We start from the raw sequence: 15,512 nt of genomic DNA on the forward strand, positions 1-15,512 counted from the left end.
AAGTGATTATAGCAACTGACAGGTGAGATAAAGGTAGGAAAATGTGTGTGTGCCTGCAGTGTTGGCACACCGGATCGGTGCCTGAGCCAGCGCCTGGGTCCATCAAGAAGTGGCAGACTCCTACCGATTGGTCCTGACTAGCAGGACAGGACACGACTGCACAGTTTTGGCCAATTTAGTGGAAGTAACAGATGTTGGCATTTTCCACTTGCCATTTAAACAAAAGATTCTCAGACATCTGACACTTTCACGGCAATTGTTGGCAACTCAGAAGTTGCCAGGACTGAGGGCGGTGGTAATTTTGCGGGGTGTTCTTGAGAGGTATTAACAGTGGTACGACCATGACGAGTCAATGGTGCAGTAACAGGGCCACGGCGGTTTGAATTATTTACAGATAGACTACAGTTTTAGACAAAAACCGTCATCAGAGACAGAACTTCACATTAAACCTGCACATTTGAAGTTCAGCCCAGAGGAAAATATGGTATGTATACGAATAATTTCTTGTGAGAAACATGGAAATATATAGATAGACAAAAATATTTATTATTTGATTTGATTTAGTGAAGTGGGAGGCAGATATTCATGCCAGTTCATTTACATCGAGGAATGAACCATCAGGTCTGGTATTTGGAAGAACTGAGGCTGTATGGTTTGAAAAGATGGTTGTGAGATGACAGTATCATTTAAATGCATGAAAATACAGTTACAATGCAATCTAATTAAACTAACAGAGTGACTGAATGACAGACCGCTTTCTTTACTGCATCCTTAACTTAGTCTAATTAAGCAGAACACACTTTTATGCTTTTCATCTTTCTCAATTTTCTTACACAGGGAACTGAAGAAAAAAAAATAATATGACACTGTTTCCATTTATAAGATTTAGTAAACTCACTTGGCTATTAAGCATAAATTCTTCTGAGAAACAAATTAATTCTACGTTTATAAACAGATGATGTGTCTCAATGCTTCTTTAAAACCACAGGAGTCTGAGAGAAGACAAAAGACAACAAAAAGTAAAGGACTGTCTTAAGTTTCAAGTAGTAAAATGAATAAAGCAGTGGCTACCTTGAAAAGGAGGAATTGATCTAAAAACATTTGAATAATAGCCAGCAGAACATTTTCTCTAATTTATTGAGGTTTGACTGAATTATTGAGCTGAGCAGCTCTACCACTTTGAATGCAGCTACGTGTTTCATGTCATCTAAAGGATGAAAGATGTTATTAAAAACAAGTAACAGATTAGAAAAACAGTTGATGAGGCCTAGAATAATTTACCAAGCACATACATTTATTCGCCTTTATATTACACTCTTGTCAGTGTTTTTCCACAGTATATAACAATAGTTCCTAACAATATCATGTATTAATCATTAAACATGACTGGGAGCTTACTGAGCAGCACATAATGCATGAATAGGTTAACCAATTAAAAAAATAACTATAATTAATTTAAGGTCCACTAATAAATTTTACATAAGGTTGGAGGTCTTGGAAAAAAGCACTGGGAATTTTAGAGCCAGTTTTTGCTCAGATCACATACAATAACATTTAATAATTGATGTTACCATTGATGGCAGAATAGATATATGTGATAGATATTTGGTGAAGAAACTTACCAGTGGAAACGCTAAATCTATTAAATCAGATTAAACTGATTTAACTGACCACTTTTGAGATCCCTCCCATTATAAAGTGGTATTATTGCTTGTGCCCCTCTGGCAAAGACAACAGGTGTGGAAACATTTCCCTATTGATATGTGTTCCCCTCCCGACCCCTCAAACGCAGATGGCACTACTACAGGAAACACTATCTGAGGGTGGAAAATGCTTCAACACAACACTGGATCTCTTCACATTTCTTCAGAGAGGGTAGCTCTCTGAGGAAATGATCAACACCACTTTGGAAATAGAAAAGAAACAAGCGTATTCGCTGAAGAGGTACACTGAAATTGTCACAATTGTATATTAAATTTGGGAGGATGCATAAGCAATTGTGTAGTGATGTGCACTGCATAGTAGTTTGACAAAAACTACAGCAGTGGTTGGCATCGGGGTGGAAGAGGGAGTTACAATAGAAGAAAACATTAGGAGAAATACATGAATTTGTTCATTCATGTAGCCTATAATAGACATAATTTTCTCAGGAAAAATCGTGCCCGGTGGCAGATAGATTTGCATAGCAAAAGCAAGGCGTATAGGGAACCAGTCTAAATGTGGAATGTGTCATTATTCTATATCAGAGGTTTTCAAAGTCGGAGGCAGGTCTGCCCAGGAGGGCTCTACACAGTTTCAGGGGAGTCTCAGTTAATGTAAGTAAAAAAAAAAACAGCACTTTCATTATACATGAGTTATGAAAAGGAGATCGCATAGAAGAGCCTAAATGTGTGTGATTAAGTTTAAGAGATAGTGTAGAGATACAGTATTGGGGAATTTTGCTGCATTTGGTGTAGTCTGAAGTTATGTAAAACAACAATATTAGGTAGGGGATCCAGGTTATTGAGTACAACTCAGCAAATAAATTAAAGGGGGAATCTTTTCCCGAGCTTTTTCTGAGAGGAGGTCCATAGTCTCAGACTTTGAAAACCCCTGTTCTATAGCTATTACACCGTGCAATAAACAGTCACTTCATCACAATAAGTTAAAGCAAAAATGTTGTCTATTTCCACTTAAAACAGTCTCTAAGATGACACATGAGTAAAGGCAATTTGATGGAAGTGGCATATTAGTCGTTTTTTCCTCCACCATATGTTGCTGCTCTGCTGCATGAACCCGACTGGAGGAATTGGACAACCAGCAGTCAACTCTGTCACCTACAGACTGTCACACACTCAGCTCAACAACAACAGTGACAGCCATCTGAAAACACAGTGACACCTGGCTCAACGATAGTCAGCATTCAGCTACCGTGTGCACCACACACACAAACACACACAAGCACACACACACACACTTAGCCACAAACACAATGATGGAAAGAGAAGTGGGCTGTTTTAAGTACCGGAGAGACCACATAAAGTCCAGATGGGCTGAAAATAATGCGAGACCTCGGAACAGACTTCTCCCTTCAGCAGTCATAATCGCTGCTCCTTCATTCTCTGCAGACACCAAACACCTGGCAGCCCACCCACTATTTTACCAGAGACGAATAACAGACAAATGAGCCAATTTCAGGAGCACAGTTTTCGTTTTGTTAGTGTTTACAAGGCTGAAAAGCAAAGGGAATACTTCTGACTGAGGCAATATGGAGTGCCACTTATGCAAAATATGCAACACTAAAAAAGAAATGTCTTTTTCTTCATATAGACAAAATTCCAAATCTCTTCATCTCTCCATAAATTTCATCTTAAGAATAGAGATCATAAATAAATCCAACAAACATAAACTCCAGCCCTTTGAAGACTTTATCCGAAAAAAAAAAAAAAACTCCAAAAAGACCCATCAAAACAGAAAGGTATATTACAGTCTATCACTTTGGGGTTTTGCTCACCATCATTTGGCTGTGGTTTCTTTGCCGAGGCCCGAGGGGAGAGGGAGAGGAGAGAAATCGATGCTCTGTTGACAAAATCAATAAGCACTCTCCTCCAAGGAAAAACAGTGAGTGATGCTCTAAAATAACTTTAGGATCTACAGCTTTGGCCTTGCCTCGGAGCGCTGTGGTAATGGAGGTGACACTGGATGGGACTTGTTTACAATGAGCCACCCAAAACCGGTAGCATGAAGCTATACAGATAATAAACTGTGGTGTGATCGGGTCATGTTTTCTGGGTTTACACATTTAAAACATACAGATTTGTTGTGCAAGCCTTTAATAAAACACTGTTTAAGATTAATTAATTAACAAGTAATCCAAACTAATGGCTCATGGCTCACGTACTAATGCTTAATAGATCAGTTAAAAGGTATACTAAGGGCTGATTTGGGTTGCCAGGTTCTGAAAAATCCAGCGGACTAGTTGGATCATTTGACCTATGATCCCTTGAAGAAGGGTCACAGTGGCTCTGAACCACATTTCCGTCTATTAACAAGTGTACTGCAGGCTAGACAGATATAAAACCCTTTATTAATGACTTTTTTTATAATTTATAACTGCAGCCTTAACAGTTCATTATATTATAAAGAAGGAAACTGATGAAAATTTCTAAATGTTGGTAATCCATTTATAAAAGCTTGTCAAAGTTAATACATTTTTGACGAACTGACCTGGGTTCAGATGGTGTGCGGCTCTTATCATAAGGTTAGAAGTCAAAAAGTCCAATAGGTCACATGGATTTTTCACAACCTGCAATCCAAATGTTCTTTATGGGGCTTTTTTCCTATCTTTATTCAAGAGCGTAGTCTTTCGATTTGAAAGCATGACTCACTGATTTCACACTCAGATTCTGCAACACTTTCCCTCAAAACTCTGCCTTCACACTCAAATAGTCCCCGGTTGGGCTTAGATTTTCTCTGCTCCTGCTCAAACTGTATGCTTTCACTCAGGTATATTGTTACTAGCACTGGTTTCCTGCACTCCAGTTTCAGCCTTTCTCCTCGCACTCAGGCTGCTTCTGTGTGCTCGTGAAACATCTGCTCTCAGATTTCTCCTCTGCTGTCTGATTATAATCCTGTCATAATTCCCCAACGAATGAAATGCCAGGTGTAGTGTTGACAAATGAGATGATCCCTGCCTCACTGCGGGTGGGTTTGCTTTACTTCCTTGGAGCGTCCATTACAGGCGGTTACTCTTTAAATGCCTGGAAGGGACGTTCTAACTTGTTGATTCCACTGGGCATGGCACGTCTGCACTACGGTTTTAATCTGTCCAACACGCGGCCGCATGTCCCACCAGCAACGTTTCAGAAGCATTTCACCCACCTGATGATGTTGACTTGCTCAGATTATGTTGGACTGACTCTCTTTCCTTGCTTTTTGTGCTTTTCCCATGGATAAGTGAACTCTGTAGTTAAACAGTTTCTTTTTCTGTCTGTTTTTATGATTGCAAGTCTGCATGGGGTCTTTTATTTTGAAAATTGATCGGATTCTCTATGGTTTTTCTGTCTCTGACTTCCCGCCTGCTTGATCTGCTCTGATGTGATGCGAAGTGGCATCCGTCAGAAATAGACTCAACACGTATTTGAAGCAGGGAGAGAGGCAGAGAGCTGAGAGCTGCTTCTTGGACATGCTGTGGCGCTGCTGGTGGAATCACAAGCAATGTATAGAATAGCTGTGATCAGCTCCGGTGAACGTGATGCGGCCGTGACGCGATGCAGCCAGTATCTGGTGGAAGCCGTAAGAAGTAAAGTAAAAGTGAAATCAAAGATAGAAAAAGACTGTAACCTTGGACATAACAGGAGCATTTGTCAGAAGCTTATACTGTTGTGGTTTTGAATTTTTGTTTAGTAATTTCCTAGTTTATTTTGAAAAAGCCTAATTAGCCTCACTGTGTAGTCTGCATGTTTTCCTCCTTTAGTAGCCAGTTCATCTTCATCTCTTGTCAATCATTCCTCGCCTTTGCATCGTTCTTGAGTTTTGCTAGTGTTTTTACTTCCGTTTGATTTTGGACTTTGGATTACCTGCATGCCCCTTTTGGATTAGTTTGCCTGCATATTTTAAATCACTTTGAACAGCACCAGCCTGCCTAGTCTGCATTTCGGGTCCGTTCTCCTTGCTGACAAACTACAACATATACTTCTGAGGATACTGTGGCACATTTCAACAGTGGAAAAGCTACTTTTTTCTCGCGAATAGAAATCCAAACACAAGGTAAGGTAGGAAGACAGTCTTTTAATGGAAATGTCAGAGTTGTGACAGGTTCGTATTTCAAGCTGGCAAACCACAGCGATAAGCATTCACTCTCTAAAAGAACCAAATGGAAGCCCTGATTAAGAGAAATCAAAATAAATACACTGCAAAATCTCCTTCATAAACCCAAATGTTTGTCACTCTACAGTCATTCTAGCATTTCATCAACGACTGATGGAATGCCATTTAACCAGTTACAGTGGAAATCAATCCATGAACCCAGCCCCTTATCTTATTCATCAAGAGTGCGTCTTCCAGTGAAAGGCAATTCTGTGTTCCTTAATTAAAGGAACCTGAGTCCCAGAAAGCAATAAAAGCATCCCCTAATTAACTACATTGTGTGAGTGTCGTTTCTCGAGAGAGAAATAGACCGAGAAAGTGAAAAGGCGAGCGAGAGGGAGTATTGCCAGCATGCACACTGCACTTCAACTCCCAGCACTTATCTCTTGTTCCGCTGAGTGACACGGCATGGAAAATGGAGTTTCTCTAATGGGTGGGTTTGCCCATGATGAAATCCATGTTTGCTGTTCCTCCAGGCTCAAATCACTTTTTAGCAGTTTGAAAACCAAAGCACTAAATGAGAAAACGTCAGAGTACTTTAGACACTATGATTGACGTGCTGTACTGTATGTTCTACTTTCTTTAAAGGCCAACTCATCTGTGCTCCTTTCAGGGTTTTTCAAATGGAAACCACTCAGCCGTTGGCAAAAAACAATGGCAGTAGGGGTTAGCCGTGACGTCAAATACCAACGCAATGCGTTGGCCAACACTTTGGGTGGTTGACCTAGGAATGAGAATCAACAAAACCAACTATCTCTCTTCAGAATTGCTTAGTGGGGTTTATATTAGGTGTGTAAATCACAAGATTCATCACGATAAGATATGATACTGATTCTTTGGGAAAAGATACAATGTTTGCTGACATTACAAAGTCTGTCACAATATGATTTTGTTTTTCGATTCAACTCAGCGGGCTGAGCCACCCTTTAATTCTGCCTTTGGAATTTTTACAGGCATTACTTCTACAGTGGTTCTAAGGATAGAAAGTCTTATATTCTGCAAAGATTTTAAAACCCTTTGTTGCAATTTTGTGACATTGGGCTATCAAATAAAACTGACTTGACTTTTGTACCAAATACTCAAGAGCACATACAGTAGTTTGCATCAGGCAGGGTGTGGAATAAAGAACAGAACATAATCCTACAAAGTTTATTTTGTTTGTGCCTGAATTCACAGAGTAATGAAACTCTACTCTCTGATTCTTACTAAGGCATGACAGAAAATGTCAGAGGAGTGCTTTGAAGGATTATATAAACAAACTTCTGCCTCCTGTCAATTCCAGAATCCATTTTGTTGCAGGCTGCAGAGGTTATCTTATTTGCAGTCTAACTTAAATTGACTTTTGGCCACAAGAACACAGTTGGAAAATCTGTGCATCGCTAGGGGTTTGTGTTGAACTTGGTGTAAAAGCCTTGTTGGGCTCCAGATCAACAACCATAAAGGGCTTTCGGGTGATTTGATACGTTGAAGGTCTTAAACTGCGGGACATCAATAGTTCAGGCTGGCTAATTACATAAAGAACTCATTATTTATATGCTCTTAAATCTTTCAGTTTGTTTGGTTCAGCCAGAGACACATCAAGGAATTAAACAGCTGTAGCAAATGGTTATACGGTTTGATTTGGAGGAAAAGGCTCTGCTTTTTCAGGGAGCATTCAAAGAATCTGAGCATAACCGAGGATTCTGCTGGGAGGACTAATCCCCCTTAACAAGCACACACACAGACATTAAATCTTAATAAAGTCAACAACACCAAAAGCTAAGCACATATGGATGAGGGTGAAATGGTGGTGGGAACTGCAGCACCAAATGGCTTGAAATCAGGGTATTAGCAGTATATTCACTGAGTAATGTTGGCTTACAAAGGCCTCTGTGTACACCTGTACAGTATGAACATGTTCGGATGATAATATTCATCCGGCAGCTGATGACTGCTGAAGCCTGAACAATAGACTGCTCAGTGCAATCTCAGCCTTCTGCCACGATTCTCTATCTTACTTGCACACTTTATTTTGTAATACATCTGTCTTCTATCTATCTATCACAATTAAGGCAAAATGCAGGGAACTACTAAGAATTCACCACTACATCACAAAGATAACACTGACAGCTTATGGACTTAATATACAGTATGAATAAAATATGTTCACATGCATATCTAAGAACTATTTAGATTCGAGTTTGCAATTCAAATTTTTCAAATTGCAGAATGCTGGCTTAAAACAAAGCTCTTCAAGAAAACCAACACAAGTGGAAGGAGACTGTTCACAGAGACTGACCTGGGAATTAAAACCATCTGTTCCTTTTTACGGCGAGGTGATGGTGGTAACTACTGAACCATAACTCCACCCACCCATGTAGCAAATTAAATAAAAACAACCTTTCTATTCATATTAAACTTCTCATTTCAGTGAACATGGGATATTTTTAGTGGTTCCAGGGATGCCAGTAAGAATATTAAGTGCGCTGAATAATACCATCATTGAGCTTTGAATGACAGATCTATATTTAGCTGGTACAATAGGAAAACCTCAGCCCAGCTGATTTTGGCTCTGATGCACCACCATGCTGAGTTTGGGTTCCCTGAGAAGCTTATCCAATAGCATTTTTGAGCTGTGAAGGAAGTCCAAAGAGCGGCAACCTCAGCATATACCAAAAAGCCTTTCACTGGCTGACATTTAGTGTCCTTTAGTGTCCTATTGTGATTAACAATGAGAGGAAGTAGAGATATCTTTCAAGAAAAGCATTTACTCCTTATCTTTGTATGTGATTAGCATTACTTTTTGCCACTTAGAATGATGAATACCTTAAATTTAGTCATAAAGATTAACATCAGTTCTGTCAGACGCTTCTGTTCAAGCTAAATACTGTATTTAAAGGAAGTGCTGGTGCATTTGTTCTCTTCTGTATCCCTGGAAACACATGACACATTTGAGAGAAAGATTTCATGAACTGGATAGAGTTTGGTGGACGCATTTAAAAGGGGAGTGTGTGCATGTGTGTGTGTTTAATATCGCATCTGGGTTATATCCACTTCCAGCAGGCTGCACTAATCTAATGTGACAGGACCCTGTTGGTCAATTAACCTTGACATTATATCTTGTTATGCTTATGAGAGCAACACTCTGTCCGCGCCCTTTGCCTGCTGCGGCTTGTTTAGGCAAACAATACGACTGCAGCGGGGAGCATCTTACAACTATCTGTGAGAGCTGATGATAATGAAACTGTACTAAAAGATCGTGCGTGAAGTTCTTCTTTTATACCAAAAGGATTTGATTTAGAATGGGCTGATTTATGCCTTACGCCTTAAATTGGTTATTTCTCCTCTGCCTGGTCCATTATTCTGATTATTATCAGAAAATGTGCACCCATCAACACAATGCATTTGCAGAAAATCCAATGAGTTGAAGTAATTACATTAACAGTGCATGAGAGCAATAGATGTGATAATGACATGAGATAAAAGAGTAGCGATTGTAATTTCAAGACACAAAGAAAAGAAGTGCAGTTAAATTTGGTGCATGAATGTGTTAGCACTAACAGGGCGCACATGCTGAATATTTCCTAAAATCAGCATGCATTATTGTCATTGTGAACATGTTAGCATGATGATTTTAGCATTAGGGATACGCTGATTTATTAGATATACATCGGTATTGGCCAATATTCACCTTGTTGACTGCAATCAGCCTATTGGCAAATTCACCAGTGACCAGTGGCTGATGTTTATCTGTTGTGTCGCATCAATTTTGTGCTCACTAAATGTTGTGTTGTTTAATTGCGGTCCAATTCAGACAACAGAACTGGAGATGAAGCCCCTGGCTGGATATAAATGTAAGAGTATAAGAGTAAAAGGTCAAGTGGTATCGTGATTTTTTTATAATGAAGATTTCTTTGTTTCCTTGGCACAAATCGTGGGATAAATAACAACGAATACAAAACAACCAACTACAAAACACTTGGTATCTGCATCAGCTCTAAGCTAAATTGTTATTTTAAACATTGAGTCAGCTCAGAATTTCACATTTAGCACTACTGTGTTTAAATATAGGCTAACAGAGCTTCCTGTTTTTATCTGTCTTTCTGAAAAGCTGAAACACGCTGATGAGGAATAGAAACTGATATCATTTACTGGACTGGAAAGTATAATTTGAGCAGCTCACTATATCAACCAAGATAAAATGGCAATTATTTTGTTGGCATTTAACAACTTTAGCTCACAAGTTTTATAAAACCCTTACAGGGACTGTACTTTTCTGCTGAAAAAAATACTTTTCATCAAGGTTGAAATTATAGGCTGTCCTTACTGTCCAGCACTGCAGCACATGTCCATTTAACTTTCTGGTTTTAAGAAAGACCAATGACAGGAACACTGATGGCTAGTGTAACTTACTTGAAAAGAGGACAGACTTGGGCTCTCTGTGAGAATGAAGTTTGATCTAATAGCCAGATGTCATTTAAGCCTTAAAAGCCTTATATAACAAAAAAGACAAACTGTCTGGACAGCTGCTCATATTCAGCTATTTCTGAGTGTTCATGGGTGGAAAATAACAGCAAACAGCACAAACATGTCATCATGTTTTCAAAAGCTCCAGCACAAAGGCAGATAAAATATATTTCACCCAGTGATGCTAAAAAGAATCTCTAATCTCTCAGGATAATGATACCCTAACGTGTTCAGACATCCACAGAGGTGAGAAGACAGAAGATCTGTTTCCCATCTGTTGACTGAAGAGTCAGAAGGAAGCCGGTGCTGGTTGAATCTGATCTGGCTTTGGTTGGACCAGCCCCTGATGGTGTCTCAAACTTTTCAAATGCGAGGGCAGAGAGGAGACGGCGAGGCTTGTTGCCAAAGCAGCAGGCAGGCAGAGACGAATGGCTCTGCTGATCCACCGCCGTAATCCCCTTTATTAACTCTGCTGTCTGTTGACTGTGAGAAGCCACAAAGTCAAACAAGTTGAAACACGTTTAAACTCTGATCTATCTTTTTGTAGTTTCCCTCTAGCTTTACCTCAAGTTACGCCACCATCAAGTCCTTCAGATCAGTATGACACTTTTATCAGGCAGCACCAAGTGAAAGACTGTCAGTCAATTGCAAAAGAGTTTTGATCTCAATCCAGGGGAGTGTATTCAGTGAGTGCAGACCTCTGCCAGGTAACCCGAGAAGAATATTTGGATGTAACCCCTTCATAATCACCAACATTTTGATTGGTGACTGAAATTTAATTACATTTATTTTCTCAATATATGTAATAAACTACAAATACATTTATTTTGTACATGGTCACTTTCCAGCACCACTTGTGTGAAGTTTTCTCATAATTAGGGTATGAATTCCTGAGTTACGGCCAAAAACATGCTTTGAGATACCACATTCACAAAAAATGCAATGACCTAAAAACATAACGCCATGGCCACGGCTGGCACTGGTGTGGAGGTATAAAAAGAGGGTTTTCAAAATCACATGATCCCCTCCAGGCTTAGAGCTGAAGGGGATAAAAAAAAAAAAAACAAGATCCCAACATGCATCACCCTGAGGTTAGCTTAGAAGACAGAAGTCAATTCAGCACTTTCATTTTGTAAGATGCTGTTTAGATTTTAGATAAAATGGATTAAGAAGACTGTACCTGTTTACAACAAAATGTCTAAGTGTTCTAGTTTAATTTGCAAAATTGCTCCAATTGGGGTAAAACACCCCACAAAATTCTTTTAATTTGAGACAAATATTTCCCTATAAAGGTAGATTTTTCCTTTGGTTTAAGAAACACAAGACTGTAGGACTTAAAAAAAGAGCTTTTAAAATGTTTTAGAGTGCCTTTGGCTGCCTAAAAGTAAACAGCCCCTGATAAAGAAGAAAAAAAAAGAGAAAGAAACGCATTATTTATTTTCCTGAAATGTCAATCGCCTGTCTGTGTTATTTGGAGTAATGGCTGTTGGAGCCAGCAGTCATGGATCAAACAGCCTCCGTGTTCAGAGGTTAATTGTTATCGGGAAGTCAAGCCTTGGGTGTTTAGAAAACTTACTGAGAAATTCAATATGCTGGTTTCCTTGGAGGCGACCGCTCTCTTCACTGAGAAATCACAATATGGTTTAGTGCGATTACATAGTTGGACCTCAGAGTGTGTGTGTGTGTGCTCATGTTTCTGTGGAAGTGGGGGGCTCAATCATTTGCAAATTGATTAAAGTGCTTCATTTTTGTTGCAGAAGGAATCATGGCGTACACCGTTTGTGCAACAATCATGCTGATTTATTTAATGATCACTTATTGCCTCTGTAGTTGGTGCTTTTCTCTACTTTTCTCTACATCTTCAAATGTTGCTCATGTGTTATCTTATTAGTGTGTGCATCTCACAAAAAAACATGGTTTCAGCTTTTCCAGTGTGAAGTTTTTCTTGTTTTTTGAATGTCTTTGGGTGATGTTCTTTTGGTCAGACAACACAAGAAATCATCACCTTTTGTTCTGGTGAGTTTGTTTTTCTCGCTTTTAACAAATGTAGAAGTTGTGCAAGCAGCCTACTATGACACATACTTATGTATATTGTTATGCAGTGACCTCTAGTGGCCCTAGTAATTATGATAGGAACAAAGAAGGAAGTCAGGTGATGTAGTATAAAGAGCAACAAAGTCTGCTTAGAAGTTGGGGTGGATGGATGGGTCAGACACACCCAGACTTTCACCCAGGAGACCGCTGTTCACGTCCTGTCTGAAACCAAAAGTCAACACTGATTTGGAGTTGCAATTTTTCTTGGCATGACAGGGACAACATAAACACTTACAAGGGCTATAGTCTGCTGTTAAATGCCAGTGGAAGAAGAAGAACGCCTACCAGCACTGAACAACAGCAAGACTACATGTGCAAGATAGCAACACGCAGCTGCAGCAACACTTCTGCTTCCACTCGAGAAAAAATAGTGACACGTGGATCAATCCAGTTAATCAACAGGGTTTTCTAGAAAATACTATGGGCTTCTTCCAGAAAGACTGCATGCGATAGTCTCGCCTTCCTCCTACCCTTCTCTGTCTCCCTCTCAGTCAAACACACACACATGCCGACTGCAGCAGTGCACACAGCAGTGCATCTGTTGCCTTCTGTCTGTGCTCAAAGGACGACAAAACAGGTTAAATCTTGAAATTTTGAAACCGTGAACCTCTTTTTCTACACAGTGCCGCTGAACACCTGGCTACAAAATACAGTAAAGAATTACAGGTGTGTACAACAATTCTGTTAAATAATAGGAAGGGAAAAGAGGGAGAGAAATACGGAGAGAATGCAACAGATTTAATGTCTGAGCAGAAATCACTTTTGCATTACTTTCCAGACGTGGCAGCATGGTCTCCTGACAGGGATTTGTGGCAGGCTCAGTAAATCTCCACCTCAGTCTTTTGTCCTAGAAGCTCAGAAGAGTTTTTATTTCAGGTTGCAAAGAAAAACAACTTGTTTTTCCTTTTACTGTGCTGCCTAATAAGAATCGTGAAAATTTACTAGTATTGGTATTGACTCATAAATTTCTGAAATCGTGACGTCCTTAAACTGCTGTATTGCACTTATAAAGTATGAATTGTAACTTGGTGTTTGCAGTTGGTGCAGAATGATAGTTAGTTGTTGAGTCTTATTCCCAGGACATCAATACCAACATTTTGGGTTGTTAAAGCGTCCAAAGCACAGAAAAATAATGAGAAATTAAGAAGCTACAGGTGGAGGGTGGGACCTCTGTGAATGCAGGCACTGACACACACTCCCAATGGGTTGTGTGTAATGACTTTGAGGGATTATTTTTGTATAAGCACTGTTTTTTATTGGAAAATCCTTCATAGTTTGCTTTTCCCTTACTTCACACAGTAAAGTAATTTAGTTTATACACATAACTACCATACTTATTTTATCCCTGACAAATATCGTTTCCAAAACCCAAACAAGTAGTTTGGGTGCCTAAACCTAACCGACCTACAACCATTTCACAATGTTATTTATGTGACACCAAAGATCCAGTATGCATGTCGCTGGTACTCTCCAACGGTCATATATTTTGTTTTGGGAGCCACTGGCAGGGTCCTTTATTAACAGAATAATTGAGAAATATTAAACAGAATACTGACTATTAGTTGCAGAGTTAGTTAGTTAGTTAGTTAGTTAGTTAGTTAGTTAGTTGGTCAGACTGGCTGAAATATGCATGCAAACATATTTTTTGGGAAAGTTTTTCCTTAAAAAGTGTCTAGAATAGCTTAATAAAAAAGCAAGCACAGTAAATTCACAAAGACTAAAATAAAGTCTGCTGTTTTTTTTGCTGCTAGAGCCTTTAGCCAACAGATGGGGCCAAGGCAGTATCCTCTGTGCTCAGAGATGTGTCCTGCAGATCCTGATGGACAGAAACGCAGCAACAAGTCAGGCCAGTCTGACAGCTCCATGCGACCAGCCTCAAAGCCAGCGGGGCTTAAACTGGGTTATAAGCCCAAAAAGAAAAACCCTCCATGGCAGCATTAAAGAGGCTGCACATTCACTTTCTCCTCCTCTCGCATACTCCTTGTTAAATCTGCTACCTGACTTTCTCCAGACAGTATCGATATTCTACGGCGTAAACAAGTCTTGGGGCATTCATCATCAGCTTGGCAGCACCGGGGAGCAAATTCACTGCTTTTGATTGAGGGGATGGACTGAGAAAACAGTAATTTAAAACCTTTTATAACTGACAGGCTTTTTTTTTTTTTTGGGAAGCTCTCACATAACTTTTTCTGGCTATGGTATACAAAAGATGCCCCAATTTCATTCTTCTTCAGATTACAATTGTCAAAACTTTGAAGCAATAATGAATCGTTCACCTCTAAAAGATGACGTGAAAAGGCTGTTGCTAGATGGGGTAGGAATACATTTCAGTGACAGACATTCAACGCAGAGCCAAACAGGATATCAACCTCAGCAGACCCATATTGGATTTACAATACTGAACAATGTCGATTCCATTCATTCACCCTCTGCGGCAATGCACGCTTTCAAAATGCGTTCCCATTTACCATCACTGAAAATGTCTCGTTCAAGCCCATATGGAAGCTAAAGCTCAATAGTAGACCCCTGGGTTATCTGAATATAAATTAGGTCTTTTATTTCAGTAAATATAGAACCTTACAAATAAACCTTCCTCTGTGGATGGATGAATTTTTCATACTGACTCCCCGAACCATTGCATCTCTGGAGAGGAGAATATGACTGGTGGTGTCATTTGTGTTCTTGCTGAAGAAATAGGGCTTCTTTTCCACAGGAGCCATTTTCTTTTGTGAGAATTACTTCCACATGAGCCTGTGGATATATCTATATTTCGATTTCTGCTGAATGAAAAAGCCCCTTGGATCTCCAGGCAATGCTTTATCCTGGACGACGCCTTAGCATCATATACCTCATACTGCAAAACTCTCCAGGCAAGAACATGTGGATGCGGGAGCATTTGATTGGGAGGTTTGGTGATGAAGGCAGCAGGGGATGTTTTACAGTATTATGTGGAAATGAAGTTTCCATGTAACAGTTTTGACTGAAAGCACAAATAAGATAGAAAAACAGAAAATCTAACAGCAAATAATAAAGCCAGCTACGCATAATTTAACAATTTATCATGTCAAGCACTTGAATTATTGTTGCCAGATGTTTATTCTCCACTTCAAATGCGATAACTTCTG

At 39.5% G+C, this 15,512-nt stretch overlaps 1 protein-coding gene across 6 annotated transcripts in view; it reads right to left on the reverse strand.

Annotated features, from left to right (window-relative positions):
• The window catches only part of syt1a (synaptotagmin Ia), a 209,581-nt gene that overhangs the window by 38,099 nt on the left and 155,970 nt on the right, over positions 1 to 15,512 (reverse strand). The window lies entirely within an intron of this gene.

This window comes from Lutjanus erythropterus, chromosome 22, assembly GCF_056507025.1.
Source record: "Lutjanus erythropterus isolate fLutEry1 chromosome 22, fLutEry1.hap2, whole genome shotgun sequence".
Classification (NCBI taxonomy): Eukaryota; Metazoa; Chordata; class Actinopteri; order Lutjaniformes; family Lutjanidae; genus Lutjanus; species Lutjanus erythropterus.